This window comes from Netta rufina, assembly GCF_964035555.1.
Source record: "Netta rufina genome assembly, chromosome: 19".
Lineage (NCBI taxonomy): Eukaryota > Metazoa > Chordata > Aves > Anseriformes > Anatidae > Netta > Netta rufina.
This window is the reverse complement of record NC_140143.1, coordinates 11,438,718-11,455,543: the sequence shown is the minus strand read 5'-3', so window position 1 is coordinate 11,455,543 and position 16,826 is coordinate 11,438,718. Positions and strand designations below refer to the sequence as shown.

At 44.3% G+C, this 16,826-nt stretch overlaps 1 protein-coding gene across 1 annotated transcript in view; it reads right to left on the bottom strand.

The window, feature by feature from the left end:
• SHISA6 (shisa family member 6) overlaps positions 1-16,826 on the bottom strand; it is a gene marked incomplete at both ends in the record, with an annotated part of 256,272 nt that overhangs the window by 131,370 nt on the left and 108,076 nt on the right. The window lies entirely within an intron of this gene.

The following is a 16,826-nucleotide window of genomic DNA, read 5'->3' as shown; positions in this document are numbered from 1 at the left end:
GCTGTGCATTTGGACTACCTGTTCTTCAGGTCGTTATGTCTCATAGGGCCAGTGCCCAGCCCAGTGCCAGGTGGGACCCTTGGGAGCTACAGACTGCAGCAATTCTCCTGCATGCATCGCCTCTGGGCTCAGCTGGTAAGAACAATTGGAGAGGGCCCACGTAGGATTTCATCTGATCCATACTCGGTTAATAAAGCATTCCAGTTTCATAGCAGCTTTTGTTGCTGAGGCCACAGCGGTATGAGGAGGAACACTATAGCTTTGTTAGCATGAGTGAAAATTTCAGCCTGCTGCTCTCCAGGTCTCAAAAACGGTTGGGGGACATTTCTACACAGCATGCAAAAAAGCCAGGTGTGCACTGCTCCCCGGCATCAATCCATTTCCTTAAACATCATCGTTCTCTGCCTAATGCATTAAAAACACTTTTTTTTACTGATTTAAAAGGAACGGCCTGAAATATGAGGCTATTTATGTTACAGTAACCACAGTCTAGAATGAAGAGTGTTGCAGAGAGATTGCATAGATTATAAAGCATGTAATCATCTTTAACCTTTCCTGCCTGTTAAATTGGTTCATTTCCTTTCATTCATGTATCTGAATTACTTTTATGTAAATATATACTTTTCTTAGCTTCTTTTCATGCTTATTTTTTTTTGTTTAAAAACAAAAGCAGCAATTAAAGAATGATAAAGACATTACTAAATAGATCATATGCTGGTTTCCCTTTAGAAAGGAAAGTGTTACCACTTTGAGTGACTCCAGTGACTTCAGCTACAATATCTTAGGGAGTGAATTAAGTGTTTTGCTAGCTACTCATATTAAATTTGCTGAATCTCCTATTGAATCCCCAGCATCCCAGCTTCAGGAAGCCAGGACAGTAATGGGAGGAATGTGAGTACTTCGCAAGACAAGAGAAAGCAAACTCAGCCTAGGACTGTGCTGTCCTAGGCATGTTTGGAGCAAGCAGAACCCCAGGAGATGACAGCAGACAACGTGAAGGCAGGGAGTTTCAGTAAGAATGCAAGAAAATCAGGGTCCTGCTGATTTACAGTGGCATCCACCAGGGAAAGGAACAATTTAAAAACAGTTATGGCCCAGGAAGGACAAAACAAAAGAGCGAAATTGTCAGGAAAAGCAGTGCCTTCCTTCAGACAAAGAGAAAGCATGCAATTAGGCATGGCCAGAAGTAGGCACAGGAGGTTCTTTGTGTCCATATCACAGAATCAGAGCAAACCAGAGAATGTGTCAGGTTGGAAGGGACATCTGGAGGTGCAAACTGTCAGAAGGGACAGGGTGAACAAGAGCTGTAGTGCTCCTTCTCCTCCCTTGGGAATTCCTGCAGATCTTTGCTTGATGCTTTTGTACCATGCAGCACTTTGGGTCTGCTGGTGCTGCATGGTACAAGCTCCAGAATTAATATCCCCAGCTTTCTGCCTTGGAGGAGGCCTCCAGAACCTGCTGCCTGGCGCTGGCTACGTCCAACAGATGCTGCAGCCAGCAGCCAGTGCCTGCAGTGGGTATGCTGGCTGCATGCTAAACCAGGTGCTCTGGTCATCTCCACTGCAGGCTGCATGCCGCAGCCAGCGCTGCCCTCACCTTCCTCTCAGAGACAGCCCAGCTCCCTTCTGCCACCACTGATGACTTTCAAATAATCAGGCGTTCCCTTTCAGGAAATCCTGCCTATGCTACTGCTTTTCCCTGCTTTGGAGAGGAACCGCTTCCTAACACAAATACAAACATCTCCTTTTAGCTTTGAAGACTCAGAACCGGATGAGTAAGTGTAGACACCTTCCTTGCCTTTCCATGTAGCCTACCAAGGGCAAGGTGCTGCATTGGGCCAGGGCAATCTGAAGCACAAATACTGACTGGGCAGAGAATGGACTGAGAGCAGCCCTGAGGAGAGGGACCTGGGGTTTTGGTGGATGAGAAGCTTGACCTGAGCCGGTAGTGTGTGCTTGCAGCCCAGAAAACCACCCGTATCCTGGGCTCCATCAAAAATGGCATGGCCAGCAGGGCAAGGAAGCGACTGTCCCCCTCTGCTCTGCTCTGCTCTCATCAGACCCCATCAGTAGCACTGAGCTCAGCTCTGGGGCCTCAGCACAAGAAGGACATGGAACTGTTAGAACGAGCTAAAAAAAGATAAATTTAGATTGGATATTAGGAAGAACTTCTTTACAATGAGTCTGGTGAGGCCCTGGTGCAGGCTGCCATGAGGAACTGTGGGTGCCCCATTCCTGGCAGTGCCCAAGGCCAGGCTGAATGGGACTGGGAGCAACCTGGTCTGGTGAGAGGTGTCCCTGCCCATGGCAGGGGGTTGGAATTAGATGATCTGTAAAGACTCTTCCAACACAACTGTTTTATTATTCCAGGATCATCAGGGTTTTGGGCAGCTGCCACCCCTGTGGGTGAATTCTGTGACTTTTTGAAGGGCAGTGCTGAGAGAAAGCTCAGCAGATGTAACATATTGGGCTCTGTGCACTCATGTCATGAGTGCTATTTGTACACCACCAGCTGCATCTGCTGCTTTGTAGCCGAGTGCCCTTCCTCCTTCCCCCACCCATATCTTCTGCATCTGTGGGACTAGGTGAGTCCGCTGGCAGACCCTAACAGTGTGATCAGAGATGCCCAGATCTCTTCAGCGCTTGCTTTTCTGGAGCTGTAGTGGCTCAGCCCACAGAGGCAGGAAGAATCCCATTGAAAAATGATTGCAAGATAGTGCTGCAAAAGTAGTGGGACACCTGCACCATGCCTTCTTCCTGAAGCACAAACATCTTCCTTGGCCTGGGCTTTTGGGATTGCTTGAATGCTTCTGTCATGAATGCAGCTCCTGTTCCCTAGAGTTCATGGAGCTTTTGGGGATGATGCTCTGCCAAGCATTCTGCTAAGGTACTGCTGTACTAGGCAAATGAAGAAAGAGATGATGTAAAGGAAATTGTGAAGAGGAGATTTTCACCAGACTGGCCAGAAATGTTGTCTTTGCAGAAACAGCAGCTAGTTGTTCACCTGACTTCTTTGAGCAATGTTCCCTACTGACATAATGGAAAGGCTCCAGAGTGTGAGACAGAGAAAAAAACAGGGGCTTTACACTGTTCCTTTAGCCTCTTCCTTACTGAATACACAGCTCTCGGTGGCATTAGTAGATAGGCTGTTTGCCATCCCAGGATGAACCTAGTGAATCCAGCACTGGCCATGCTCACAGCATACAGCACGCACAGGGAATAGTGCTCACCGTGGAAGTTCAGAAGTATCTCAGGAAGCATCCTGAGGACGTGTGGTGTTAAACATCCTCTACCTCCTTCCTAATCCCTGTAATCTCCTTTCCAGCCTCCTCCACAGTTGGGGCTGATCCGGCATCCTCCAGGAACCATCACCTTAGCCAAGGCTTCTACTTCTTTACACCTGCAGAGCCGACAGGTCTTAGGGTCCGCAGCATCTCTTAATGACTTTCATTGGTAGACAAGTGGTCATCAGTGTGGGCAGGGCAGAACTATTTACAATATTGAAGACCCTGCTCATCAGTGATGGCCACGCAGGGACTGTTCTGTGTAAATGCATCCATTAGAAACTAAGCTTGCATCCTGAAAACAGGTCCCAGCACTTACTCCCAGGAGGTATCAGCAGGGGTTTGGTTAATGTAATTCACTCGGTGCTGAGCAGACCCCCAGGTGAGCAGGACCAGACCTGATGACATGCTGTTATAATAAGCAGGGCTGGCATTAAATCACTGAAGATACACAGACAGGAAGCTGGTGATCAGAACTGGTTCTTTCAATTATCAGAACATATCTATGTCCAACAGAGAGCCCTTCACAAACTCAGAGCTGGATCTACCAGGCTACACAGCAAGGCACTAGGCTGGGTTGCTATCAAAGGTTTCAGCTATGTTTCAGTCCTCTATACTTTAAATCTCAGCTCCTTTGTCTCTGTAGTCCACATATCTCTATTTTCTGACTCACTGTTGGCATTAGCAGATAACAGATGTTCTTCAGCTCTAATGTTATGTCAATGGTGATTTATAGGTTTGATTGGGAAGCTACATTGCAAGAAGTTCTCTACATGGGCTCACCCTGGGGAAGCAGGAATGCAGGGTCTCTGAAATTGTGAATAACAAAGGAGGAAGTGAAGACAGATTATTCACATTTTGTCGAAATGCAGGCATGAGAGGCCACCCAAGGAAATTACCATTTCAGAAACTTTAAAGAACACAGAATGAAGGATTTGTTCATGTAGTGACTAGTTAATCTGTGAATCTCATTAATATGTGCAGGAAAAAAAAAAAAAAGACAAAACCAAAACCAACCAAAAAAAAAAAAAAAAAACACAGATTAGACAGGCAAAAGCAATAGCCCACATACAATGTTAGGTGTGGAAATCCCTGAACATCTAATTACTGGGAGTTGTAAGAGGAGTGTAGAGACAGAGGAAAAATCATTCTGTGCTTTCATGAGTTTTGCACTTTTTTTCTAATCTTCTGTCCGAGGGAGATACAGTACTGGATGGTACTGGGTAGGCCTACAGCAGTTTTCTCACCAAGGAGCAACCTTGGTGTAGCACACCGGTGCTACAAGGAAGCAGGATAATTGGTGAGTTTAAAAAAAAAGGAAATGCTTTCTGTAATGCTCCAGGAAAACTCAGGTCTCTGGGTGGGTGGTTTGTGCTAACAGCAACAGATCTAAATTTGATGGTGATTTCTATAGAGAAATCACAAACCTGAAATTAGCTTATGCTCACATTCTGGCATATATGTATGTGATCTACATTACAGTCAGGAGACAGTCACCTACAGCAAGCTTATACAAATAGTGATGTGTTGATTATGACTTGACATTCACTTATGGGTTGAAGTGAAGACTTTTAGAGATGAAGAAAGAGCTAAAGTGCCAAGTCTGTATGAGCAAGGCTGATGACAAGACATAACCATCATGCACTGAGTGCATATGGAGGGGTGGGGCACTGCTCAGAGTGAGTAATCCTGTAACAGTAGTGCCTCTCTCACTAACCCTCATTTACCTCCTTGTCATCAGAAGGGACAGTACTGAAAGCACCACAAACACAATGTTCCCTGGTGGGTTTTTTGGTCACTAAATCATCCCATCCAGTCTCTCCTGAAACTATAGAGTCCTTCCAGGTGCTCAGGTCCCCTGACCAGGTCAGAATTCAGAAAGACAAAATCTGGTCAGCTACAGCATAGAAAAGTGTTGCCACATAAAATGTAGTGTGGCAATGTTTGATGGGGCCATTGAATAGTGGTGCTCCTATGCACCAGTGCTTCCCCCAGCTTAGCTCACCACACTCACCTTCCCCTTTGAGACCCCCATGGTGTGGCAACGTGCCCTCCAGCCCATGGGCTCCCATGCCCCATGCTTGGCTCTCACACACTCAGTGTAGAGGAAAATCTGAGCAATATCTACATTTCTTTTGTATGATAGCTTCCTGTGTGATGTGAATCATTGCTGTTGCAGCATAGGATATTTGTAATAAACAATTTTTGTTACTCTTTGGTAGCTAAGCCAAAGCCGCCTAATCAATATCTGCAGTTGGGACCTGCTTAAGAGCTCATCAAGCCATGTGTCGTTATTGTTGTACAAGCCAATGTGGATGCTGTCGTTTTGGTAACAATAATCATAGAATATGTATGAATTCCAGTGAAGCACCCCACTAATGAATGTCTCCAGGTTGGAAAGTAAATCACAGAGCATCGAGACAGACAATTGAATATTTAAAACAGTCCCCAAAGTGCTTCACAGTCTCTGAGCACTGAAGCAGACATTGAATGGATGGTATAAAAAAACAAGAAGCAAGTAATTAGGGACTGTCATGATGGGCTGAGGAAACAAAAGCAGGTTCCAGTAGCTGGACTTTGTTGGAGCCATGCAGATTTTAATTGATTTTGCACAAATTGGGACAGATTCACTTTTCTGATCACCAAGATGGTTCCAATAACAGCCAGTTTGGGACTCATGCCTATCAATACCCGCACAGACCACAGTTTGGCTATGTGCTCAGAAACCAGTTATACTTAGAGGCTGGGCTTCATTTTCCTGAACGCCAAGCTGCTGCCAGCAGCTTGCACAGTGAAAGCGAGCTGCTCTCTGTTCTGTTTGTCATTGTCCATCTGTGTTTCTAATGGCCAGCACTAGGAGGACAGGGAATGGGTGGAAAGCCAAACTTTCTGAATAATGGAGCCAAAGTCCATGTCTGCCTGCATTAGAGGAAACTGACAGGGGAGAACCTGGCCAGAGAGAAGGAAGGACTGATGCCCTGTGGCTGGAGTGATTCAGCAGGGATGGGGCTATTAAAGAGGATGGACCCAGGCTCTTCTCAGTGGTGCCCAGTGGAAGGTCGAGAGAAAATGAACACAAACCAAAATACAGGAAATTCTACTCAAACATACAAAAAAAGTTGTTTTGTCATCCCCATGTCGTTCACCCTCCCCCCTCCCCACAGCTGGACACAGTCCTGGGCAACCTTCAGTAGGATCAATGGTATGGGAGCAAGTAGTCTGCACAGCTGCCTCCAGCCCCAGTGGTGCTGTGATGCTGTGGCTGGCCGGAGTGAGATGGCTACTAAGAAATAGTAGTTATCTTGAAGAGATGCTGAGTTTATCTTGAGTTTCTACCAGGGAAGCCATGTTCTCCTCTCCCATGGAGAGAGAATAGAGACAGAACTGCATTGGTGACTAGAACCCGACTAGGACGAAACTCTCCTTTCTTCATTCCCTTTTATCTCCCAATTCCTTAAGATCAGTTCCTACACTTATTATCTGACAGACAACTGTCAGGATTTCTGCATGCAGTAACTCACAGCAATGTTGCCAGATAACAGTGGAATTTTCCTAGCAGTCTAAAGCCCTACTTGGCAGCCCTTGGGCGGGTGATCCAGACAAAATTCTGATACTTTTGGTTGCTCTGTGCCCACATTCTGTGTTGGCTGTACAAAAAAAAAGACATATAGACAGGCAGACAGATAGAGAAAGAGAGGGAGAAAGAGAGAGAGAGAGAGAGAGAAGGAAGGAAGGAAGGAAGGAAGGAAGGAAGGAAGGAAGGAAGGAAGGAAGGAAGGAAGGAAGGAAGGAAGGAAGGAAGGAAGGAAGGAAGAAAAGAAAAGAAAGAAGGAAGGAAGGAAGGAAGGAAGGAAGGAAGGAAGGAAGGAAGGAAGGAAGGAAGGAAGGAAGGAAGGAAGGAAGGAAGGAAGGAGGAAAGAAAGAAAGAAGGAAGGAAGGAAGGAAGAGGAAGGAAGGAAGGAAGGAAGGAAGGAAGGAAGGAAGGAAGGAAGGAAGGAAGGAAGGAAGGAAGGAAGAAGGAAGGAAGGAAGGAAGGAAGGAAGGAAGGAAGGAAGGAAGGAAGGAAGGAAGGAAGGAAGGAAAGAAAAGAAAGAAAGAAAGAAAGAAAGAAAGAAAGAAAGAAAGAAAGAAAGAAAGAAAGAAAGAAAGAAAGAAAGAAAGAAAGAAAGAAAATAGAAAGAAAAAGAAAGATAAAGAAAGAAAGAAAAAGAAAGGAAGGAAGGAGATGGATGTGGAACTATGGAAACCTTTCACATGCTCACCAAGCTCAGCCCTGGCTTAGATGCAGAGCCTCTAACCTAAATTAATAGATCCTCTGGGGTCTGCAAAACTGGGCTAATATTTTGCAAGAATAGCTCTCCCCTGCTTCTTGCCCTCCAGTATGATGAAGACAAAATGCCTTCATTATTGCAGCATTTAACAGTGTGCAGTGTTTATGAAGAGGCTGGAGGATGTGAAGGAATCCAAACCAATTACATTAATCTCACAGCAAATAAAGCTGCAAATATTTACCTTCACTATACTGCTTTATCTTATTGGACAAGATCTTGAATTAATCTAAATCCAGTCCTTTAACCTTGCTAGATGGATTGTCCTCTTTGACATCAGGAGGTCGCCTAGACTTTACAGTTGGTCTCCACAAGCAGATACCAGCTCATCTGTATTGCACTTCGGGCATAGAAGCCTTAAATCTCTTTTGTCTATTGTAGTTCTAAGAGAAGTTTTCCCTATCTCCATCTGGTTGCTTAGTGTTGCAGCATGATACTGCAGAGCAAATGGAATGCAGGATAACTCAGTCAAATGAGTAATAAACAATGGAGGAATGTTCAGATTTTTTACAAGGTTTTCTTCCTGGAATTATGTCAATTCACCACCGTGAATATTTTTCTCACTGCAGCTCACTGATGCATGATATAGACAAAATTCTCCTCAAGATGATGTGCCTCAGAAACCTCCTTATTGTACTACATACTAGCCTGGGATGGGAACCTCCAGCTGTATGTTTGCCTTTTTTTTTTTTCCTCCTCATGTGACACCAAACATAGTGCTTTTGGATGTGAATTCAGCAAATACAATGAATCAAAAAAACATTAAAGATGTGAGCAACAAATAAACTTGTTTTCCCTATGGGACAGAAGCACTTAGGTCATGCTAGGGACAGACAGCATTGGTCCACTGTATGAAACAGCCAATTTATTTGCTATTTTCCCTATACCTCTCAGTTCTCTTTTCTATAGCATTCCCTTTTCAAATTGCAGCTTCTTCACCATACCACTACCTATAATCCCAATTCTTTGAGCTCTTCTTAGCCTACTTGCCCACAATGGCCTTTGTACCCAGACCACAGAAGTGGTGTTGAATGTGTTCTTCCCTAAGCAGTGCTTGGCAGAATAAAAGCTCTGTAGGCAGTTGGCTACACAGGCTTAGAGTGCACCTAAAGACCATATTAAGCAAAGATACCAATTATCTTGAGTTACAGAGCAACTTCTGTTAGCTGTTCCTAACTGGTAGCCTAGTAAATATGATTTTATTTTATTTTTTCTATTACCAGTGGAAGCCAACAGGCTTTCTTTTGAACTTACAGCACAGGGTCTCAGCATTAGTCTGGATTTCCACCTGCCTGAGCTGTTTTGGCTTATTCTAGCTGTGATAACAATGCAGGAACTGGGATTTACTCTAGATTTCCTCTGCTCTGGGACCAGTCTATGGCAATGGCTTGACAAAGCCAGGTAGCTCCTGGCGACAAAGAACAGCCCTTTGTGTTATCAGGGCTGGGGCAACTTTCAGGCTTTAGCTGGGTGTTTGGACAAGGAGGAAGCAGGTTATCACAAGAAAATGCACAAAAATAGCCAGAAGCAGACCCAAATCAAAGAGGGAGAAACAGCCACCATCAACACCAAACTCTGTCCATTGAAGGACTGATGCCAATGACTTCTTGCAACCTCTCCTCCTTTTTTTGGGAAGGAGGGAACTGTTGATTTTAGGATCCAGAAGGAGATGGAGAGGCTAAGTACAACCCCAGAGGACAGAGATACCTGGGAGCTTCCGTATAACAGGTTTTACTGTTTTATTAAGGTGGCTTTCCTATTCTACTTAGACAATTTGGACAACTATACTGTCAAAACATTAATTGAAATGATGAATTCTGAGCTCCTTTTGCCCATAATGATGTTTGTGACACAGCTCTGTCTGTGATTTTAAATTCCACAAATGCGTGCAGGTGCATGTGTCAACTTCTAGAATGGCCTTTGGCGATACATAACGGGGTACATTCACAGTACAGGTGTTAGCATGCTCTTGCCTGAAGCCTATTGATGCAAGTTGTTCAGAAAGATGTTGCCTGAGGGTTCAGGAATACAGGAGTTTACTGTACATTCAGCTCTCTGTCATGCTGTGCATGTCCTGCTACAACCCTGCAGGATTTTCATTTATTTTGTGACAGGTGGTTTATTTATTTACTTTCCACTCCCTACACGCAGGTATAGCATTTTGCTTACAGAAGTGCCAAAGCAGAAGAGGGGAGGTCAGTAACTCCTGTGTTTGCACAGAGGTAATACACTGTAGGAAGCCACACACAGCCTAACCAACCACGGCACACCTCATGCACCTGCCTGGGGCTCTGCCCAGCTGCTGCTTCTTCCTGCGCTCACGTATCTAACCAGGCAGGACGTCAATACCTGAGCTCTCAAGAAGGTATGTGTATTCTCCACAAGAAATATGGAAGGAAGATTTGTGTTTCAAAGAGAAGGTGTTGGTAGGACATAGAGTCTTCCTTCATAACCTGGTGCTGAGGAGAGGACATTTGGGCTCAGCAGCCAACCAAATGTGAACTCAGCTCTTCCACAAGTCCCAGGTGTTTAAAAGGTGCTATATAACACTGCTGTCCTTTCCATTTAGGCAAATAAGAGAAAAACTAAATAGATTTAAGTAAACAAGTATTCTTTCTTCACATTTTATATCCCAAACCAGGTTATTCTCCTCATAAATTAAACTTAAATACCAGAAATTACAGAATTTCTCTGAGTACCCTAGGGGTTTCGTTGATAACAGAAGAGTCACATGAGAGCCACAGAAAAGTTTGTTGATATTACCAAGAAGATCCAGATGCAAAATGAGTTGGAATCATACATTTATCTCCTGCTCAGTACTCATCCTCATCTATTCCTTCCTTTGCAGAGGGCCCTGGGCCGCACGTCCTGATGTGCACTGGTCTCTAGGTTTGGAGGACACACAGCAGTGCCACCCACTCTGAGGGCACACAACAGCCTGCAAGACACACTTCTAGTGAGGAACTTGAGCTAATTTAATTAATCAAAGCAAAAGAACTACTGTGAATCAAATATAGTCCACAGATTTCTACACTGGAAAGATACCAGTAGTGGGAAAACACCTTTGTCAAGTATAAAAAGGTGACACAGAAGGCTCTGGAACCTGAAACCAGACACATTTCTACAAGTGTGGTGTATGCATATGCAAGTGAAGGAGGTGTAAATATACATAAGTAATGGAGACTCACAGCTGAAAGAAGTCATCTGGGTATGGTGTTGAGTCTCCATCAGAAGAAACCTTTAAATCAAAGCCATATATTCTTTCAAAACAGCTGTCCTGACACCAGCAAAGCTACAGCATTTTAGGTATTGCAAGCAGAGATCTCTTTCTCTTGAATGCAATGGTCCAGACATCATATAAAGCCAAGAATACCTATCAGATATACCAAATTTTGGTGCAGCTGTAGCAAAACTGATACCAATGGTGGAAATAGTAACTGGAGAAAGGCTGTTTATTTAGGATGAGACTGGGGTGGCAGTACAGAGGTACAAGTGCAGCACAAATAATGTTCAAGAAATGAGAAAAAAAGATAAATTATTCAATTGATGTGACTGGACCCTTGTTCCAGCTATACCATGACAGCCAAATCTGTTCCTGTGGACAGAAGGAACTGGGGGGGAGAGAGGTGGGATGCTTCACCTGGGTGGATGGACTGAGCAACAAAATTGTGCCATGCTGCTTCCTGTTCCCAGCCTGATGGCACTGGCAGGTACCTGCCACTTCATAACAGAGGCAAGATGACAGACTGCATGAGAAGAATTCCCCTAATGTACCTGATATTTCACCATCATTTTAGAACTGCTCTTGCACTTCATTTCCTCCCTCTTGCAGGTGATCAAACAATATGAAGAAGAAGAAATAGATTTTCAGAAACCACTCCCTGAATTTGTTTCCAGTCTCACTTACTTTAAGGATTACACAAGTGTAAAATCATTGCCTGCTAAGGAGAAATTCCTGATTTATACTGCTATGAGAATGATCCTCTTCCCTCTGCTGGGAGTACATAGCCATAGACACAGACCATGACTCCCACATCTGCTGTATCTCGTAATTCTTCATTGGACTCAAAACAAAACATCCCCCATGTGCACCCAGGCAACTACTATGTCCATTTCTCTGCAGGTCTGAAATCCCACCCTTGCAGTTCTAATAAACCACCAAGAAGGAGCTCTGAGGGGCAGCACAGGAATAGGAGTTATGGAGTTGAAGAACAGAAAGGAGAAAACCTGTTCAGGATATTAAAAAGCCCTAGAGAGCAGCTCTGTTAAATGTAGTGGAGCTGGCAGGGTCCTGGATATCTGCAGCATTTTACAAGTGTTTGCATTTTTTTTGCAAAAAATGTGTTGAAATCTGAAATATTTTATTAACTCATCTTAGTTTTGCTGAACTATCTGTTTAAGAAAAAGAAAAGCAAACAAGCAATTCCATCCACTCCAGATGAAATGTTTCATTTTGACATCTTTCAAGGGAAATCATTTATATTTTCATTCAGAACTAGCTCATTAGGAAACATCTTTCAATTGTCATTTAAAGAAAAATCTTGAATTGGAAACAAAATATATTGTTACACATAAAACAAAAGACTTCCAACTGAAAGTGACCAGCTGACTGCTTTCCAGCGAGCAGGAACCCCATTCTGGCATATCACTACAGTTGTGCAAAGTCCTGTTCTGCAGCCCCCTCTGGGGACACGATCCGGAGGCAGCACCTGCAGTCCTGGCAGCCCCAGGAAGAACCACGACACACACCCTGTTTAACTGTGCAGGCTTTGAGGATGTATCAGTGTCCAAGAAGAGATTAAATACAACAGGAAAATTGCACAGAGCAATAACCAAGGCGGGACACTGTAATAAGCCTGGGTTCTGGGTCATTAATTCCTTGTTATCTGGCTTAATTCAAATGCAGAGCAGATACACGGCACTGCCCTTTATTTTACTGAACCCAAACCTTACCATGAGGTTTCCATTTGCTGTTCACTTCAGAAGGCATTTTGGTGCAATATCTCCAACAAGCTGCATGTTTTGTGGGATTCTTTGTATACACATATATGTTTTGTGAGAACCACATGTGGGTGCAGCATCTCCCCAAGTGGGGGTGTCTGTAAAGGGCTGTGCCCAGATGCTTCAGCCTACAAGAGGGACAAACACTGTCAGAATCCCAAGACCAGCAACTGTACAAACAGCCTGGCAGTGCCAAGCCGGAATATTTCACCTTCAGCAATGAAACTATAAAGAAGGAAGCAGAAATTCCAGATTACTCCATTTTTACAAGCCTTCTGCTTTTCACAAGGAAAGGAACAGCAGAAGATACCAAAACTGAAAATCTGGATAGTCTACCTCCATTGCACTTGGAAGGATGACCATTGACCATGATCATAAGGTGCCCTGGGAGGGACTTGGGAGCCCAGAGAACTACTGATGCTGGAACCTCAGAGAGTTACACCAGCTCCTACAGAGATCCTTACCTACAATGAGACCTTCAAGTACAAATTAATCACACACTTCACAGCAAGCTGTGAAGTTATATGTGCCCTTAAACCTGTCTCTATCTCTTTGCAAAACCTGAGTGAGGTTTTTGTCTGCATCCTAATTTGTTGTGTTGAATGCACCAGTTCTCAGGTCAGGCTCCCAAGTCACTTTATAGAGGAATGAGTCTGGAGGCCCCAGAGGAGTAGGGCAGAGCAGTAGATTAATCTCTTCCACATCGCTTTTGTCCCTATCATGTCCACAGTTCCCAAACTGTCTGCACTCTTCCTGGTCCACCTGTGCACTGGGATGCTGGATTGCATCTCACAAAAGATATCTCTGGGAGAATTACACAAAGCTTCCCCTAGAAAACATGCTCATGGACATCACTGAGGCATTTGCTGTGCAGGTGGGATTTGGGAAGCACACACTGGTTGTCTCTGCTCATGGTAACATGCCTGTGCTTACTAATAAGCAGACACTCTCAAAGGAATCAAGGAAGAGAAATGGAAACACAACACTTCTGCCGCCACAGCTTAAACAGAAGCTAATGAGTGGCTGATCATCCTGATCACTAAGAGCAGCTGTTTTCCCCACCTAGATCAGAGAAGATGCACTTTCTTTAATTGTAATTGCTGCATAAAATGCTGACTGAAATTTGAACTTCTTTATAGGCACTGCAGCCCATTTCTGAGCATGCCGTTTGCTGCACATAGTTTGACCAGCTCTGAAACCTTCTAATGCATACAGTAAAAAAGTGCTCATTTTCAGAACGACTTTTACTTTTCAACTGCCTAATATCTGTATTTTATGTACCAAAAAATACAATTCATTCAACCATAATAAATATCCACAAGAATCCTAAGAGACCCTGGACATTTGGATTTGGCCAGATCAAGACAATGATTTTCAGTTTTACACTGCAGCCCTATTTGTTTTGCTGTTAATTCTAGTGAGGACAATTGATCAATTGTTTTAATTTTAAATCAGAGAGCTAATATCCAACTTTGGCTTCCCTTGTGGTCTTTCAGTTACTGCATCTGAGCAGCAAAGATCACATTCGTTCTTTCTTTTCTGTAGTAAATTCAGCTACCCCATATGAAGACTAGCAGCTGTATTTTCCCCATTAGATTGGACATGATTCAATTTCTTTGCTTTTAATTATATTCATTCCATAGTATGTCTAAACAATAATATGTAAGTCTGTGGTCACTCCAAAGTCTAGGGTAGGCAGATGCCTACAAAGCCAGAGAGCAGGCAGATTGCAGAGCCATTTGGGCACATTTGGGGAGGTTTTGAGGTCTTTACATAGCTGTTGAGGTGTTCTTCCCTTACCACAGTATTTCTATTGGCAATACCTGTACCAGCATATACGTGGGAATAAAGGTGGTCTAACACACTACATCTGTCTTCTGGCACTGTCTGCTACTTCACCTCTCTCCCTACCAAGTTCCCACCTTCCTGGGGTGTCTCTCTGGCTGTATTGTGGCTTGGCACTTCTCCACCTCAGGGTTGCATCAGCAACCAGCCCTCTCTACATGTCGGTCCAGATTCTGCCCCAAACCTCACCTACCTTTAAAGATATGAAATCAGGGTCTTGAGTGAGGTTTATCTCCCCTCACTCTTTGGTTTTCATAAGCCTCCAGATGGTCTTTTTTGGAAGTAAGGATGTTCAGTATAAATAAAGGTGTTGAGCTTTGTTTGCTGTGTTCCTCTTTCAGAATCAATTATTCTTGCAACTCTCATTTGTTAGCAGATTTATTGCTTTGATTTCTTACTGCATACTGATATCCCCAATTTTGGTCTCTCCAGGTACCTAGAGTGGTGGCAAATTGCATTCATAGTTTGTGGGTCAAAGGCTCCAGCTCAGATCCCAGTGACAGCTCAGAAAAGAGGCAAGTTGTGATTTCATTTTAAGTTCTGCGAATAAGCTCTGGTTCAGCCTGCATCTTCCCTTGACACTTTTGGTCAAGTCTAATTCCAGTCTCTGCAGTTCTGTTCCATTCCCACTGAAAAGCTTATTTTGTGAGCTTAATTTAACTTGAGTTGATGCTCCATAGATCATTCTGTAGCCAGAGCACATTGTGCTCTGTGATCCTGCTGATCCTCACAAGATAAACCAAGCCAGACTGGGTCATGGCATATGAGACCATCAGGAAGCCGATGCTGCTGTAATCAGTGATCTTAACTTGGTGCCCTGTGCTGTAATAGGTTAAGTCATTGGTGATGACTCAGGAAAATATCTGGGATAGCTCTCAAGAGGTCATCTATTTCACCTTCCTGCTAGGAGGCATTGACCCTACCTGTGTTAATCCTGACACATCTGTTTAGCCTGGACTTAAATACCTCAGAAGGCAGAGGAACCTGTTAAACAATAGGCACAATTGCTTCTGGTCATATTTATTTCCCCCGTTTTTTGTGGTAAATGAAGGGTGACAGTTATTGTGGGATTGGGAGGGCTCTGGGGTTGCCATTTAAATGGTTATCCCACCAGTCTGAAATTTGCTTTCATTCCAATTTAGAATAAAAAGGAGAAGCCATTTTAAAATTTCCCTCAGATCTTTTTTTTTCCCCTAAAAAAGGTTTTGCTTGTGGGCAGAGAAAACAAACTGGTGTCAGCCTAAAACTAAAATCAATAAAAAGTTCAAATGCTGTATAAAGTAAAAATTTGTTGTTCCTGTGCTTGAAAGGCTTCTTTAGTAAACAAACAAACAAAAAGACACACATTGAAGTTACTTCCTGTAAAATAAACAGAATTGCACTATTCACCGTAACACTGTCCTGTCCCAGAGCTCTGTCCCCAGCCAACACCAGCACAGGGTTATATCCCCATCCTCAACCCCAAGGCACAGTCCAAGCCCTGATCCCGTAGTACTCATCCCTCCACCTGCAAGTGGCCCATGGAGCTCCAAGGATGCTGGTGGACAGGTTGTAACAGCCAGGTTGTAGCTTTCTGCTCCCTCTGGCCACATCAGGTGCTTCTGTGAGCAGTCTGGAAGGGCTTTGCTTCTCACCTAGGGGCTGCGAGCTCCTTTCCCGCATCCACAGGCTCTGTCCCTCTCTCACAGACCAAAGATGCTGTGGCCCACTCCTCTGTTTAGAGCAGTTACAGCTCTGCAAGTCTGCATCTTCAGGCCAAACCCAGGGCAGGGGAAGCTGCAGTGGCTGCCAGGCACGCTTTCTGCCTGCCCTTGCTTTGTTGTACACTCACAGCTGGCGCTGCTTCCTTGCAGGCTGGCAAAGGAGGCTGGCTTAGGAACTTTATGGATATCTGAGGCTCGTCCAGGAAAGGCAGATCCCTGACAGCTTCCCTGGCTCATGGCGGATGCTACAACACCACTGGACAAGAGTGAGCAAAGAAATACAGTCTGTAACAGTGCTCATCCATGGCTTGGGCTTATTAGCTGGCCACACTACCAACCGGCAGAGGGTCTGGGGGTGGTCTGGGCTGTGAATATGCTGTACCAGTGATTGACACCTTCAGCTGCAGCTGCAGCTATAGCCAACAGCTCCAACCTCTACGGAACCTCCTTTTGAAGGGAAGGATATACATCAAAAATAGGACCCTAGCCTGCTTGTGCAAGCCTCCAGGGAAAACTGTTCACATTGCCTCCCTTTGGGGACATGTTGGAAGAAGCAATGAGGGAGAATGCAAAAGACATTCTGCATCTGAAGAAAGATGCAGCTGACATTCAGCTGTGCTTGATCTGTCTGGGGGATGCAAACCACATTCCAGTCTGTCTAATGAG